Raw genomic sequence first — 16,895 nt, 5'->3', positions numbered from 1 at the left:
GCTTACGTTCCAGTGCAGGCTGGAGCTGGGTGGAGGTGCAGCTCCTTTCCCTGCTGCTTGGCAAGCAAGCAGCCCAAGTTTGCCTGGCCAGGAGCATCAGCAGCCCCAAAAGTGTCCCGCCAGTGCTGGCAGGGCCCACACTGCCTGCAGCCTCTGCACAGGCTGGGTGTGGAGGGTGAGGAGCTTTGCCACTGGTGCTTTCCAACATGTGCCTCCCAAAGCCAGCAGGTTATGCTCTGCTAATGGTTTTGCTTGCTCAGCATGTACCTTCCAAGTCGGTGACATTGAAGACACCACTGTGCTCCTCCCAAATCCTCAACTGGCTGGTCACCCTCCCACCAAGCCTGCTTTTGTTGTTCTTGGAGTCAAAAATCACTCTGAGACCCTGAATGTAAATGTCTCTGCAATTAAAATGTGGTCATGGAGTAAGAGGTCATGAATATTCAAAGTGATGGCTGATGAAAAATGTATGCAGGAATAAGCTAGCTGTAGATTTTTAGAGAGCAAATGAGATTAGTCCAGTTTGCAACTGAGGCTTATAACCATGTGTTTTTTAAATGTTCTTTTGAAAAACTGATCAACAAACAAATGAGCAATATCTCCAGGAAAGTGGCGGGACTGGGGGGAACCAAGAAGGACCAGATTACGGTCATCTTGTCGCTGGAGGTTAGTAATTTTGACATTTAAATTTATCTAATTTTTTATTAGAAAGCGTTGACTCCATTTCATGCGATCAGTGGTGCTGTATTTAATAGCAAGAGGCAGAGCTGCAGTGAGCAGTAGCTGCCAACGCTGTACTTCAGCAAGTTGGTTAAGCAGCTGCCAGGAGAACCCCTGCAGACGTGCAGAGATTGCAGATGGCACCAAGTCCCCTTCCCACAGCGAGACACAGGCAGAGGAACTTGGTCCTCACCTTTTGTTTGGGTAACGCAAATGCTGGATTTCTGAAATAACCATCAAACCAGGGTTTAGTTCTTCCCCTGTTGCCTCCTTAATGTACCAAACAGCTGCGTAATGTAAGTATGGATCCTGGCATGCTTGGATGAACCTTAAAACTGAGTGTCCAATTGAAGACTGAGCTAATTTACTCTGTGCTGGAGAAAGTGAAGTCCTGCTTTGTCACTGGGTTAATCTCTCTTTCCAAAAGCAGTACTGGTGAATAGGTGCTGCTAATTTATTCTGTCTCCAGGTACTTATTTGGCCAGGCAGTCTGGCCCAATGAATGTTTTTCCTCTCCGTTGCCAGATGTCTACAGAAGGAAGCTGATCATCTCAGTGCTTGACTGGCACAAGCATGTTGAGTTGAGGCATGTTTTACGATTGTTTTATGATGCCTGCTATAATGCACAACGAAAACCAATGGGGAAAACTTAGTAAACTCTGAAAACATGAAAGTTGAGCCACCCATTCAATTATTTTCCTTTATGCTGAACAGGCACTGATTTCAATTTGAAGAGAAACGTTTTGTTCATGAGCATAATTTTTTGCAGCAACCTTTAAAATTGATTTCTATACTAATTACAGGGTTTCTACTGCCACCCAAATGATTGTTGAGTGAATTTTTCTTTAATGTTTCCACTGCATGACTTGGGGGGCAAGGGTTGGATTTTGGGGGGCGAGAAAAGCATTTTTATTGACCGATGGTCAGTTTTTCAGAGAAATACAAACATTTATTTCCATCTGTCATTTCTTCACTGCAGAATTCTATATTATGAATTATTTCTACAGACAACTGGTATTTGTATGTTGGCATTCAAGCTGCCTGAGGTTTATTTACAGTGGAAATGAAACCAAGACATCCTTAGGGCCTGTAGACCAGTTACTTTCTCTCAGACTTCAGTTTGAGTGGTTTATTATTTCTTGAGGGTCTGGAGGGATCGCCACCACCAAAAATCAATATGTTGCATCAGGTCCCTGTGTTGGCTTTGGCTACTACCCCATTGATCTGGTTTTTGAAGACCCCAAAATTGACTTAGCCTATGGGATTCTCTCTTTGAGACTGAAATCATTAAAATCATATCCCTAACTCCTCTTAAAAGGAAAACATGCAGGCACATAGTATACAAGTTTATCCTCTTGTAAGCTGAGCTGGCTCTGCTAGCTGGTAACCAGGATGTTTGCATCGATGCTGGGGGGAAACTCTAGTGCTAGTCTGCTGAAGCATCTTCTATTTGCACAAGTAAGACCTCCAGAAATGGAGATGTCCTCTGATAGATGGAGAAAGGCCCACTTCTCCTTGAACCTGTGATTATTTTTTTTTCACATTTTTTGACTAGGGACCTAATAGGAGTCTTGTGCCCCTAAAATAATGAGGAGTGTCATATTTTTCACGTGATGTTAGAGATTATGGGCAAGATCCCATCTTCTGCCCTCCATACTCATGGTGAACTTGCCTCACACTCCAGTCAGAAGCCGAAGGCCTGCAGTGTGGTCATGGGCTGTCAGTGTCATTGCATCCACAGCAATAGTATGTCATCTCTGTTGCTTCTAAAAATATAGTATTTCCCACTGCAGGTCAGAGGAAGCATGGGTTGATCACACTCTTCTCTCTCGGCCTCATTAAATCCCTATATACATGAGTTCTCCTCTCTGGAGAGGCTGTCACTGGTATGAGCAGCCCAGATTTGTGCTTCTGGGGGAGCATGGGGTGCTGGTGCCCTAGCCAAGGCATTGAGCCCTGTCCCATGGTTCTCAGAGCACAGCTCTAGCTTGATGGTCTGAGGAGAGATGGAGAGAGGGAGATTTGTCTCTGTGCTCTGGAGTTTGGACTGATAAATGATCTCATCTACAACCCTAAATGGTCTTGTGGCTTCTGTTATGTAGCTTGTCAGTGTTGTTATTAATTTTCCTGAGGAAAACTTGAAGCATGGGATGGCTGGCCTTGCCTCCTTACCATTAGGATGCAGTCTAAAAGACAGGGTGACATTGACTTAAAAGAAAAACTGCATGTGCTGAAGTCCCCTAAACTCATGTACTGTATTCATTCTGACTTCAGGTCAAACCAGAGGGCTTAGCGAGGCTCACCAGTGGATGTTTGATACTTCATTTGATTAACTGCCAAGAAATTGCAAAAACAAAAGGCAAAACAAGCAGAGCATGGATGCATGTTCTGAAGATCTGGAGCCATGATTTCACTAATCCCTGCTGCTTCTGAGTAAATATTTCAGTTCTGGGCGGCTTACATTAAAACCAAAACCAGCTGTGCATTTCTTTCCTTCGCTTTCTCCAGTTCAGGAGGCTTGTTTTTCTTCTGCTGGGGACTGTGCCTGGGCAGCTCAAGAGTAATAACTTTGGCCCTAATGCAGTGCTTGGTCTCTTCAAAGCTTTGTACAGTCCTTCAATTAAGCATCTCTCTACTTCTAAGGGAAGAAGGCAGCAATAAACTCACCTTGCAGCTGGGGAGGCTAAAGAGGCCTGACTGTCACCCACGTGGGTGTCAAACTGCACATCTGGAGTCCCACTTAGTTGCCCTCTTCCACAAGCCCTCTTGCAGTACAGAAAGAGGTAGAAATCAATGAGACACTGTGACACGTTTCTTTTTTTAAGCTGAAGCTATTCAAGCATGTAGAAAGCATTGCTGGGATGTCTGAATGAGCTTAAAATGTAGCACTACAACTGTTTTAGGCTTGACGCACCTTCTGATTTCTTTTCCTAATTCCTTCCAAAGTGAGAGAAAAATAAATTAAATTAAATTAAATTTCCTTTACCTTACTTGTTTCAAGTGAAATCTACTGATGATCTACTTCATTTCCTTCCCCTGGCTCATCTTTTCAGTAGGAGCTATCATTTTCTGTTTATGTTTACGTTCCTTAACACAGAACTCAGGCATTAAAACGGGAGGAGGGGAAAGCTCCAGTGCAGTTTGCGAAAGAGCTTTGTTTGTTCATACAGTGGTCACAACAAAATCCTGCTGCATGCCAGGATGGCAGGAATGTTTTTCAGGTGTGGTTGTTGAGATGGGGCAAGGGATGGCTAGCTCCCAGCTTCAAATGCTCCACAATAAAAATGACAACAGTGGTAAACTAGGGCTCAAACCCTCACGGATTATCTTCCTCCTTAAGCATCTGCTCATCTTTCTCACAGTTGTAGCCTTTAGATGAGTAGTTTAAAAGCTGTGCTATCATCTCTGCTGTAACTAGTGCAGCTATTCCAGAAGAAAGCTGCTTGGCTCAGGGACAGCTGTTCTGCAGAAAAATTCTCTTCTGATGCATTATTGATAGATGTAAGTTAAAGCCATAAAGCTCACAGCTTTATCGGGCAATATCTACTAAATCCTGGAAGCATGTAAGATAACCTAAATGTAATCTACTGCATACCAGCTTCTTCAGTGATGGATAGCACAACAAAAGCAGGACTAATGAAAAATTAATGAAAACAGTTACTTCTATAAGAAAAATGATCTGTTTTCTCCCACCTTTGTATTGATTTTAACTGGCCCTGTAATTGGAAGTGTATAATTTTTTCCTAAGGTAAAGAGGATTGAGGGTGAGGGAGAGCGAGTGTATAATTCTATTCATGTTTGTGACATACTTTCAGGCTACAAAAACAAAGCATTTTCCTTAGGATGTTGAAGATGCCTGTGAATGCCGACTTCAAGCATATTTTCTCAGCTCAGGCAAACTGCCATGCTGGTTTGCCTGAAACCAGATATTGCATGAGCAGAGTACTTGGCATACTTTGAAGGCTAGCAAGGAAGTACAAAGAAACAATGTTTAAGGAAAACCAAATACAGTGCATGTAACTCAGTGGATTTAACATGTGTCATGCATTTAAGTTCATTCCTGATTGATCTGCTCCCTGGTGAAAGGGAAAAATCCTCCATTGCTCTTTGGAGAGGGAAGGAATGCCAGGCTCTGAGGAAGGACCTTCTCTGTAAGACCAAACCAATTGTAGCATGATGTTCATGTGCCAGCCTGACAGAGAGTTCACAGCTACATATAGTCTCAGCCTCTTCTCGCTAACACATTTAAACACAACTGTCTTTTTCTCTAAATTTAATAGAGCATTTCTGTCTTTTTCACCATCCCACAGCAGAATTCAGTGAGATCTGCAGCTGCAGTAAATTAAATTTTAAATTATTTTTAAGTCTTCACCTGCTTAATGTTAATATATCCACTGAGCCCAAAGGGCAATGCTGAGATAATAAATCAATCAGAACAGCATATAGTTTGTTTTGCTAGGGTAAAAAAGTGCACATTTTTAAAGTGTTTAGGAAATGCTGCTTTCCTGCTCCCTGTTGTATATGCTATGGGTCCTTTTCTAATCTCTTCCATCAAAGACATGAAATGGGGCCGTAGCATGGTAAGGACCAGGATGTTCCTACACATTAGCAGTAAAGGTTACTCTTTATATTTGGGGATTTTTTTTTTTTAGCTAATAGGCCTTCATTTAAAAAGTCCATATTTTTTTCAACTGGAGAGATTTAGCCATATCTTGGGTTGTTGCTTTTGTTCCTTGCTTTTCTTATTGGCCTGATAACAGCTGCAATACAAGATGAACCATCCTTTTCAGCGTATGTCTTTAAAATTTAGGGCATTTAGTCGTCCGCAGCGTTTGGATTGGCTTTGTTTTTGTCTCAGCAGCTTGCTCTGGTCCAGCCCCAGCTGGTGCTCCACACAGCAGATGTGGTGACTGCTTGGCATTGGTGACCACGGAGCCTTTGTGATGGTGTCCTCCCCCGCTCATGGGGCCTTGCTGCGTGAATGAGAGCTGCAAGAGCAGCACCACTGATGAGAAGCCACCCAAAAAATGTCACAGCTGTAACCGTACAGCAGCAAGAGGGGGTACAGCCCAGGGCAGTGCCTGTATTCACTGTTGGGGCTGGGACAGCCAGGGGTCCTGCGTGCCCAGCTCCCTGTTCCACCATCAGGCAAATCCTCTGGGTCCCCTGGAGATTGAAAGCCATCTGGACACAGTCCTGGGCAACTGGCTCGAGGTGGCCCTGCTTGTGCTGGGTAGGAGTGAACAAGGTGATCTCTAGAGGCCCCTTCCAACCTCAACCGTTCTATGTTTTCTGTCATTTCCAAGAGGACTGGACTGACTGAGATGTGAAAGGTTCCTCAGGGAGCATGAAATGTGGTCCTACCTCTTTACTTGGTGCCGTTGTCATATTATCTGGCGTTTTAATTCTGTCCTCTCTTTCTTTTCAATCAAGAGAGATTTTTGACATTTTTTTCAGTACGGAGCAGAATGGGGATTCTGTCTTAATGGGAATTGAAAGCCATTGGGTGCAAGTGCCGGGCTTAATGTAATAAACTATATTTAAAGTGTTACTCACAGAAATTTTGTGAACAGTGAAGCTGCATCTCATAATTACATGTCACTGTTGCTGAAGAACAAAGAAAGAAGAGCTTCCAGAAAGGCAGATGCAGAGCTCCTTCACATCTTCCTTGTGGGGTCCTGATTTGGAGAGGCATTTCAGGAGGCCCTTAGCTTTTGGTACAGTAGAATTTTGGTCTTCATTTCACGGGACACTCACAGTACTGAGATTGTGTTTGTATTTCCATACCTCACCAAGTTAAGACACAGAGGGGCAAGAACACACCAGAGAAAGCTCCCCCAAGTTCTTTCTTCCTGATTTTTTTGTTTGGTTTACTTATTGTAGGGCTAAATATTGATTTTTCAGCTCTGAAAAACTGACGACATAGCATCTTCTTCTGCCATGTTCTCAATATGCTTAAAATGAAAAAAGCAGTCCATGACCACATTTTTCCCCTACAAAAATGTGAGCAATTAGCACAGCAGGTTCTCAGTTCAATATGTATAATTTATTGTAAAATGTATATAAGTGGTTTGGCAGACAGCAAAAGCACCAACACAAGCATAAACCTTTTTATGAATCCATATGTAATACTGGATGTTGATGGATTATTACTACAGCAAGATGTCATGTTAAATAACTGATGCAGATGTACAGTAGCAAATTAGCAGTTTTGCCATTTTCATTAAAAAAGGAAACAAACAGAAAAAAAAATTTCACATCTTCATTATTTATTGAAGTTGGGGGTTTTTTATACACCCACTGCTGGAGCATCTGGGTGTATTAAACAGCTGAATTCAATATCACATTAAGCTAAATTGCCCACAATGGACAGCTGCCTCATTTCACTCTTCTTAAAAGTCCAAAATGTGTTTTCTGAACCTGAGGCATTCCTCTTTTTGCCGAAGTGGTGTGCTGGTTAGTATTTCACCAATGGGAGGGAGAAGCAGCAGGGGAACATGTCCTTCTGCTGCTGAGACCCTGGCCAAAACATTCTCAGTGCAGGACAGAGGACAGGGATAGGAGGACAGGTCAAAACAGTGCTCCCGGCTTTGTTTGCATGGACCTGGTTTAGAACCTAGTAGGCAGGGAGCATCATGTGCTGTCACTGTGGGGCTGGGTCTGTGGGAAGAGCCACCCTCCCGGGCAAGCTCAGAAGCCTCCTAAGTCCTCTGGCTCCCAAATATCTACATGACATGTAGGGGTGTAGGACTGCACAGGCTGCAGCCCTTTGGCTTCCTGCTCAGGTCATGAGTAGCCCCCCAGTGCTGGATTGTGGGCTGGGAGCAGCAGGGTGGTGCAAATAGGGGTGTGTGGGGGCTGCGTGTGTCTGGGCAGGGGGATGTGCTGGAGGAGCCACCTGGGTTTGCCTTGATCACCACTTGCAGCACATCCCTGACCTGGGCTTCTCAGTTCTGCAGGAAACCCTGAAGCCCCTCAGGAAAAAACAGGAGCTCCTGCAGCACCTGTCCAGGCTTGGTCTCTGGGGCACGACCAGCAAGGTGGCCAAGATAAGGGGACCCCCCTCCATTCCTTCCCTGCTCCATTTACCCCTATGTCTTTTTCCATAGAGACCACAAAGAGCTCAGACATTTTCCAGCCTCTCTGGAGGTGTCCGTACTCCTCTGGATGTCTCTTCCTGTCATCTGTGAGGCTCAGACCCATATGTCAAAGCCCTTATATCCGTGCCTACAGCTAGAACTACCTGTGTTTCACACCAACCTTCCTACACTTCTGTCCTCCTTCTACATCTTCTTCAGCCACTCTCTCATCCCGAAGTGGATTTTCCCATTAATTTCCCACCTTTTATATCTTCCTCCTCCCTTAGCCCATTTTTCATCATCTCTTTCCAGTTGTCTGTTTTCTTTCTTCTCCTATAATCCTGTACATTTGGATAATTTTTATTTGGACTGTTTAACATAACCACCGGATTTGTGTTTTAGCCTTGTTTAGCAGGTTGGAGGTTGCTTTTTCTATCTTATGTTCTGCATTTTCTTCTCCCTCTTAATATGTCAGCATTAACAGACTTGGGATACAGCTTCACTTCAGTTGGAAGTTTCACCAGTGATTTCCATAGGAGAAGAGGGAGAACATTCAAAATCTGAGAGGCTAAACCCAAGTGTCTGGGTTTGTCTGTTGCCAGATTTCCCAAGCTTCTCCATGCTTCCAGCATCTCCCAGCTCCAAAGTGACCTATAAGTGGAAAGAACAATGTTTCTGAAAGGCAGGCCACATTTCCTTAAGTTGCAGATGATGGAGGCAGCATCCTACCTGGTTTGAGCCAATGTGTCAGAGCAGGGACGTTATCCCCAGCATGTCCCTGCTAGGCCTGGTGCCCAGTCCTTCTGCCACATTTATACATATCAGTAGGATATTTGAAAGGAAGGAAGGAGAAAATCTTTTTCTGCCTTCCAACTTCTTTCCAGGGCAGCTTGAAGAGGCTCATATGTTTCAAACAAGCCAGAAATCTCTGTTCCATCCCCCAGTTTACCCAGTGACACATTGCCTCGTTGTGGTGCTGCCCCACAGCAGTGTTCTGAGCATGCGTATCCTGCAGACATGCTGTGGCCATCCCTAACCAACAGCTGCGATGGGTGAAGTCACTCATCCACATAGATAATCTAACAAAACCACCAGTAATGTACATTCAATGATATGCTAGAAAATACAGTTTTGCTGGCAGGATTTGTTCCATGACCCTGCTCTCTTCAGTGAGCAAAGCAGGGAGAGATGTGAGGGATGCCCGCAGGAAGCCTGTCCAACCTCTGCATAGCCTGGGATGGCTGCGCTGGCAAAGCGCTGCTAATGCAGCCCTAGGAATAGGCAGCCCTGGTTGTTTTCAGCCTTGGCATGTAGAAAGATTCCCACATTGTACTCTGATCACATTCAGGTGGGTTTTATTCTGCAGTTGCAAAACACCTCAGAGAAGAATCCAAACTGATCTCAGGAGTGAAAGAAAAACGGAGGGGCAGCTGGTTTTGAGTGAGGCTCCTTTATCAAACGGTGTCTGTTCCAACCCCTTCTGTTCGGGAACAGTCCCACTAGAAAAAGCTCCCCTTTCCAGCTTATCCTTTCTGCAGCTGTCACTGAGCTGCTCATTGCTCATGAAGTTACCGGCACCTGTGTCTCCCGATGCAATCTAGAGGCTCCCACTGTTTATTTCAATGTAAATATTTTTTTTGTTGAGAAACAAAAGAGGCTGGAAAAAGGGAGGTTATGGGAATATTCAGGATGAGATAAGGAATCTGAGGCAGAAAAGAACACACCAATTACCTCAGCTCACACGCTCATCTGCCAGATGAAACCAGTTTTACCGGCTGTTGCCCAAAGGCAAAACACCACAGGGCTTCTGATGTCATGCTGGCCTTTGGTTATGAGCCCGGGTAAATGGGTACCTGGCAGAGAGAGAGAAAGGGCTGTGCTGCTTAATGCCAGCTTCATCTATTTATGTTCCTCTAGCATCAATTAAAAATATCTCTGTCTCATTCTGCCTGCCTGCCTGCCTGCCTGCTACTGTGGTATTTGTTTTCTTTCTATAGCACTGCAGATTGCCTTGCCTTACAGTTTACAACAGTGAGAGCTGGCACTTGCCTCTGGCAGGGCAGAGGATGAGAAACCATTTCACTTTTCCTCCACTCTGTCTTCGTGCGGAGCCGCAAAGGTGTTTGATGTGCTGGTTTTTGTGAAGGGGTGATGTACAAGGCCAGGGCTGCTGTTAATTTGCAGTGCCTCAATAGCATTAGCTTTTTCCTTAGGATTTAAATTGAATTGGTGGCATTGCTGGGACAATATAGTGCTGTAGGTCTGAAGTGTGTTCTGTGTATTTGTCTTTTTTTTCTTTATTATATTTACCTTCTTTTTCTTCCTCTTTTTTTGGCCTTTTTTATATCACCAAGACCCAGTGAAGCAGATTTTATGTTGCAATAATTCTGCATGTTTTGGTTATAAATATCCCAAAGCAAAGTTAAGGGTTTTTTCATATAACTATCAAAGCAAGTGTCTGCTTCAGCCCAAATTGAAAAGGACGTTTTACATATAAAAGTTCATCAGTGGGTGGTAAACAGCTTCTGTCCTAATACATATTGTAAATATTCTGCTGCAGCACAGACCGACAGCTTTGGTGAAACTGGTAGTATCTGACCTAGACGCAACAGTTCCCTGTGCTAGTTGCTATACCTGGAACTTAACCAGGGTCTGAGCACCCAAGAAATCCCAGGATAATCAAGTCTTTCGCCCATAGCAATATAAAAGATGCTTCCAGCCTCCAGTTTCTCCTTGCATTCCTAGCTGTCTCTTTGAGAGCAAATAATGCCGCAAAGTAATTTAAAAACAGAGGAGGTAAAAATCAGTAACTTCAGCAGTAGCAGCACAGACAGTTTCCTCCATCACAATCTCCCATCTAGATTTTCCAAGCAGACTTGCAATTTCAGTGGTTGCCTTGGCTGGTGCCCAGCATGATAAGCCTGAAAGCAGCCAGGCTGTCTGACAGCAAATGCGCAATGATTTTGAAAAATCAGGGTTCTTCAAGAGTTCTCAAGTTGATAATCAAAAACTACTAAATATTTCTCATTTTTCTTCTTCCTTGGAGTTGCACACCCTCAGAACGGCAAATGCTTCGTGATCTGAAGCCAACACAACAGCATTGGTGTATCACTGGCTTGCAACAACATCTATTTGAAGGGATGTTTTAAAGCAGTCTGCAGTGCTGGAAGGCGGCTTTTTCTGTACTGCTTCTAGCTAGGATGTGCTGATCTGAGCACTCGGCAGCATAATTTATTTATTAGGACTTCATACCAATTTTTTTCCCCATTGACACAGGATTAAAATTAAACATCCCTAACTGCACAAGATGAAAGTATAGCTTAGCTCATTCAGGTACATCCGTATTAGATCCATGTGTAAGCGATTACTCCCCGCTAGATGGATCTTGCTTTCGTGTACAAGCAAAACTCCCCCGAGACGACTCACCCGAGTCAGATGTTTAGCTGAACCCTGACTGTGCCCAGACGTGGCAGCAACTGGAACAGACCAGGGCAAACCTATAGCTGCCATTGATACTAAGGGGGCTGTCGTTAGGGCTGAGATCCTTGGGAATGCATTGATTCCTTGGCCCCATAATTTCACCTGCCAAGCACAGTGCTGCACAAACATGCAGTGAAGCTCAGTAAGTCACCTCTTCAGGAGCTGCTGGAGACAAGATGCATTCCCAAGTCATGCAGCTGCCTGGCTGTTAAGTGCTGGAGGCACAAGACAGCCACCATCACCACGGCCTGTGGTCACTTGGGCTGACTCCACTTCACTTTAAGACTTTGCCCATACCAGTTACCAAGTCGGAGGCTAAGAGAAATGGTGGTACCTTGCAGTGGTCTCATCTCTTGATGCTGCCTCTCCCAGAGACAGCTCAGGCAGACAGAAAATGTCTGGCTGAGTGTCCTGCTGCCAGTGCACAGCAACACCTCACAGGGGGGCATTGTGGGAAGCCAAAATGCTAAGAGCAGCCTTTGAGATCCACGGGACCCAAGAGAGGGAAAGGAAAAGCATTGCCCACCAAAGGTCCATTTTCAGGGAGGCAGTGCGGGCCGCTTTGGGTACTGGGAAAAGATCAGGTGCATGCAAAAACCCAGCTGGCAGAGAAGGCATCAGATGCAGAGGAAAAGGTCTCTCTTCATCCAGCCACTGCCATGAGGACCCAGTTGACCCCCTGAAAAACCCTGCTGGGCCAGACCCCACTCCTGCAAGCAGGCCACATTCTGACTTTCCATCATTAAAGTTTCTCCTGCTCCACCAAGCACTTTTATCCCAATGTCTGGGCTGACAGGCATGAGTTTGGGGTTCCAACAGGACTGATGGGGAAAAAGGACTCCAGAAGATACCACCAGCTTTTCAGGGAAGGGGTTTGCCTGCACATCTTCTTCCCTTAGGGTGTTTGCTGCCCTTGCACCTGAGGGAAGAGTGGTGGGAAGTCATCACCCACCCTGGCCATGGGGCAAGGGGCCTGCTGGTCCTTTGCTGGTGGATGTGCTACAGAGAAGTCCAAGTCAGGAAGCCAGTTTGGTAGTTTGTGGCATACTAGGAGCATGCATGGTGCAGACTTGCTTGAACTGAGTGGACTCTGTAAGGGCCTTGTCGGGGATGCAAAGGGTTTTTTCAGAAGAAAAGTGCTGCCTATGGGGTCCCTAAGCTTTGCAAAGCATGGAAGTGAGCACAGTGCTCTTAAAGGAGTGGGATGGACTGTGGTGGGATGGACTACTACGCCAGCGCAGATACGGGCTTCCAGGGAAAACAGCCCCTAGTGTTATCCAAAAGCCGAATGTTTCTCTGGGAAGGATCATGAAGGAGAAATGAAATATACCTGGAATATGATTGCTAGAAATGTCACTGAATGCACAACTTGTCGCCTTTTACATCAGCTACTTTCAAACACAACCTCATTGTGCAAGGTCTGCTTTGTCCTTCAGACTGCCGAGTGTTCCTCATTTTGTGATAAGCAACATGTCTATTACTTTGTCCATTGCTCCCTGTGCATACATTACGTGGTGACATATGATGTGGTGATGACACTGACACCACCCGTTGATTGCCCAAGGTTTGAAAAGGTGGCCTGGAATGGAAACTATTGTCACAAAGACCTTCACACATGGGTGGGTTGGTTGGTTGGTGATTACAGACTATGAAGGGAGGAGAGAGTAGAGCTTGGGCAGTTTTGCTGCAAACACTGTGGTCCAAAGTTATGCTGTAGATGTTAGGATGTCCTCATTCATGGAGATTAAAGCACACAATAGGAGAAGCTGCCATGTTAGTAATGCTTGCAGAAGCATAACATATATGAAAGTACTTCCAGTGCTTCCATCTCCCCAGAAGTAAACAGAAATTAAAATGTACTCTAAGTTTGCACACACAGAATCATTAACTTTGTATAGTTAGGGACTAGAGAGAGGGAGGGAAGGGGGATTTTTGGTAGGATTTTTTTCTTTTTTTTTTTTTTATTTTGCCCTGGGCAAAATTTTCAACATTAACTAATTAATGTTTATAAAGCACTTTGCATACATAGTGCCTTTCATCAGGGGATCTCCAAGTATTAGATTATATTATCTTGAAGGCCCCAGGCCTGTGCATACTAGCCCAATAAAGTATTAGCCTTATAAACTTTAGTAATTCACTTTGGGTTTTTTCCTGGGGTTTTTTTTTTTTTTGGTTGGGTTTTTAATCTTCCCTCTTCTGAAAATGTGCCGAGCATTTTGGCTGTGTATGTAAAAAGGTGGTAAAAAGCATGGTGTCAGCCAGAATGACCATATGAAAACTCAGGCTCCATAATGAAGTTCTCAAATCCTCTAGTTGCCAGAACTGGGGAGCAGCAACTGTGCCAAACTAAAATTCAACTATTCAAGTAGAGGCCAGGAGGAGGCATCATCACTGGTGTGGGAAGCAGCTCTGACATTTACTCTCGTAATGAAGGCGGGGATAAGCAAAAAAGGGGAAGAAAGGGAGACCTCTGATCTCTAGCAGCATCAGGAGACAAACCCCTTGCTATGGCTTGGGGGCGAGCTGGTGGCTCTTCTGTATTGCATTAAGTTTCTGTTACTGGTGGCTGGAGGCTGGGAAGGCAAGGATGGGCATGAAAACAGCTACATTTAGCCCATCTGGAGTGTCTCCATTGCTGCCAGCCTCCTGGGCAGAGGCAGGAGGTAGAGTACCCCAAAGCCACGACAACAGTAGTGAATCTCCCATGTGCTAAATCTGAAAAGCCTGCTTGGGTGTGGGCTCAGTGGATGACTCAAACAATTACTTAACAATAGCTGCTTTCGTGAGCTGGCAGGGATGAAGCCAGGTTCACAATGGAAAAAATGTGTGGGCATCTCGGCTTTAGCGAAACACATGGGGAGCAGACTTGCTGCTGCATGCAGGAACTACCAACAGAGAAAGCAAGGCCTTGGGGAGCAGAAACTTGACAGGGACAAGGCAAAGGATGTCTTTGCCCTTACTTGCACATCTTACAGGTGGAATTCCCCCAGCTGAATTTAGCTGGATAAAGGCTGCTACTCTGAGGGAAAGACTGAGCAGCAAATCCAGGCTTTTGAAGAGTCAGCGGTATTCAGAACTCCAGAACAGGGCCATCCTTTGTGAGGCCATCTTGTCCAGACTAAAGTGCTCTTTCATGAGTGAAAGTTCACAGCAAGGATGAGAAATCCTTTCAAAGGAGAAGAGAGTTCAGCAGGGTGATGGCACGTGTAGCTACAACCAGACAGGTACTTCTTCATAGAAACAACCTGATAGCTCTTCAGAGCCTGCACACACTGAAGAACTTTATGGGGAGCTTGGAGCAGGTAAAAGTGCTTGCTTGCTGCTTGTGGACTGACATTCCAAATCTCAAAATATCCACTCTGCATGTGACTCTCAAGAGAGAGACAGCTGAGAGAAGTGTGCAAGGGGGTTGTGGGGAATAACTCTCCAGATGGGTTGTGGGCAGCATCTGGACATGGAAAAACATATCAGGAAACCTAGCAAGTAGGAATCACTCACCAGGTTTGCAATATGGATAAGAACCTGGTACGCTAAGCCTTGCACCCTGCACTGTGCACTCCTGGTCCTGAGGAAGAGTGGGAACTCCACAGAGATCTGGAGGGTGCTCACTGTGTTGACCTAGAGCAGCATTCAGATGGAGATGCAACTGTAGCAGAGCTCTTGCTGGCAGGGAGCAGACAGAGACATCTTTGTCATGTTCACATGCTTTATCCCTGGAGCCAGAGATGTGGGACAGCAGGAGGCCCAAGTCCTGGGTTGGCAGATGTCCTAGGAAGCATGGCCCACACAGGTTGCTCTGTTGTTGCAAACAAGAGAGGGCTGTGAGGGCCAGCTGTACATTGAGAGTGAGGAGAGAGTGAACTTTCCTCCTCTGGAGACACCACAGTGCAGAGAGTTGGCCTGGGAGCAGCCAAAGGTCCCATCACCTTGCTCCAACCAACAGAGTGGGCTGATGTACTCTATGTGATTGCAGTGAGCATTGAGAGGCACTTCTGGTTTTTTGTCTCCCCTTCAGGCAGCCGTAGTTATAAAGAGCTCCAGTGGTGCTCTTCTCCTGGCATTGCTGTGTGTGCTGGACGCATTTTGCTCTCCCAGCTTCTCCAGTGCTTTATGCACTGTGTTTGACCCCTGCTGGCAAGTGTGTATTTATACTGGCAAATGAGTCCATCTACAGATAAAGGGCCTCTAATGAAGCAAGCAGGCACGGTTAGGAAGGGTCGCTGTCACGAACTGTCTATGTACACGTTACTCTCACCTCTTCTTTGATGCAGACACTTCACTTACAGGTCAGGCTAATATGTCTGGTCCTTCAGGCCAGGATACTCCCACACTTGATATGCAGCAGGAGGGAGTGCTTGGTGTTACTGGTATCACCTCCAACCTAGGGCAAGCATGGATTAATCCACACTCGTCGACAGGGAGCAAGGCATATTTTCCCTTTCACTGAACTCAGGAAGCAGACGTTGCTGCACCAGGCCCTGGGGAGCCCAGAGCCAGGCATGACGACTCACAGGTAATCACAGATGGGCTGTGAGTCATTCCTGCCCTGGAAACCGACCAGCTTCTGCTCATCAGCTACCATTGCAAGAGCTGCAGCTCCTGTTAGATGTGAGTGGTTTCGCTGCCTGCTGGTTGCTGTCCATCCATTTGGAAGTCACCTGTACTCCTCTTCCACAGGTGGGTGGTATGAGTGCTTTGGAGCAAAATATGATGCTTGGCTTTGAAGGAGAAAGGCTGTGAGGTTTACTCATTGCACAGCCGCAGCTCCACCCATCACCAAAGCAGGTGCACTGCCAACTGCAGTCTTCAGCCTCAGCAGATCTGGGAGAACTGGGGCTCTTTGGTTGCTCTACCCATTTGCATGCAATTCCCTCTAACTCCCGAATCCTCTCCCTGCGACAGGTAATTTGCCTACCCAACAGGAGCTCAGGAAGAGTCATGCAGCCTGGGATTTCCCCACATTTCACACCAATGAGTCCTGACTGATGCCAGTTGAGATGTAAGAGCAACAAGGAGGCAACACACAAGGATGAGAGCGGCTTCTGCTGAAACAGAAGAGATGTTGGTCCAGCACAGGGAAGCAACACTACCATGCTGGGCTTGGGTACACCATCTCATGGTGCTGTGTAGCTAGTCATCTAGGGAGTCCTCTCCCATGGGGGTCATGCTGCTCCTTTGGTGGGGACAGCTGTAGCTGAGCAGTTGCAGCATGGCCAAAGAGCTTGCAAGGACCAACGCTGAGGCGCTGGCAGTAGCTGAGGGACTCCAGAGGGAGACAAGAAAGGACTTGCAGCAAAGCTGACTCTGCAAGGCCGAGTTGGGCAACTGCAGTTTAGATCAGTTATAGATCTAGAGGCCCTCAAGTGAGGCAGGAGACAGAGGAAGCTTCCCTCTCCTGCCAGCACATCCATATTTGGAGCTGTGGGTGAAGGCTGCTCCCTGCCTAGGGGCTCAGGAGCCAACAAATTGGGCCACTTAGTCTAGTACAGAGAACGTTTGCCACAGCACTCTTCTCAGGTTTTGGGGGGGTTTTGGGTAGCTTTGGGGGAGGAGGCATTGATTTGTACCCCCAGATAAAAAAGTTTCAGCTCTGTCTTAAAGCAAGCTCCAGCACAG

This window comes from Corvus hawaiiensis, chromosome 30 (assembly GCF_020740725.1).
Source record: "Corvus hawaiiensis isolate bCorHaw1 chromosome 30, bCorHaw1.pri.cur, whole genome shotgun sequence".
Taxonomy (NCBI): domain Eukaryota; kingdom Metazoa; phylum Chordata; class Aves; order Passeriformes; family Corvidae; genus Corvus; species Corvus hawaiiensis.
Note: the sequence above shows the minus strand (reverse complement) of the source record.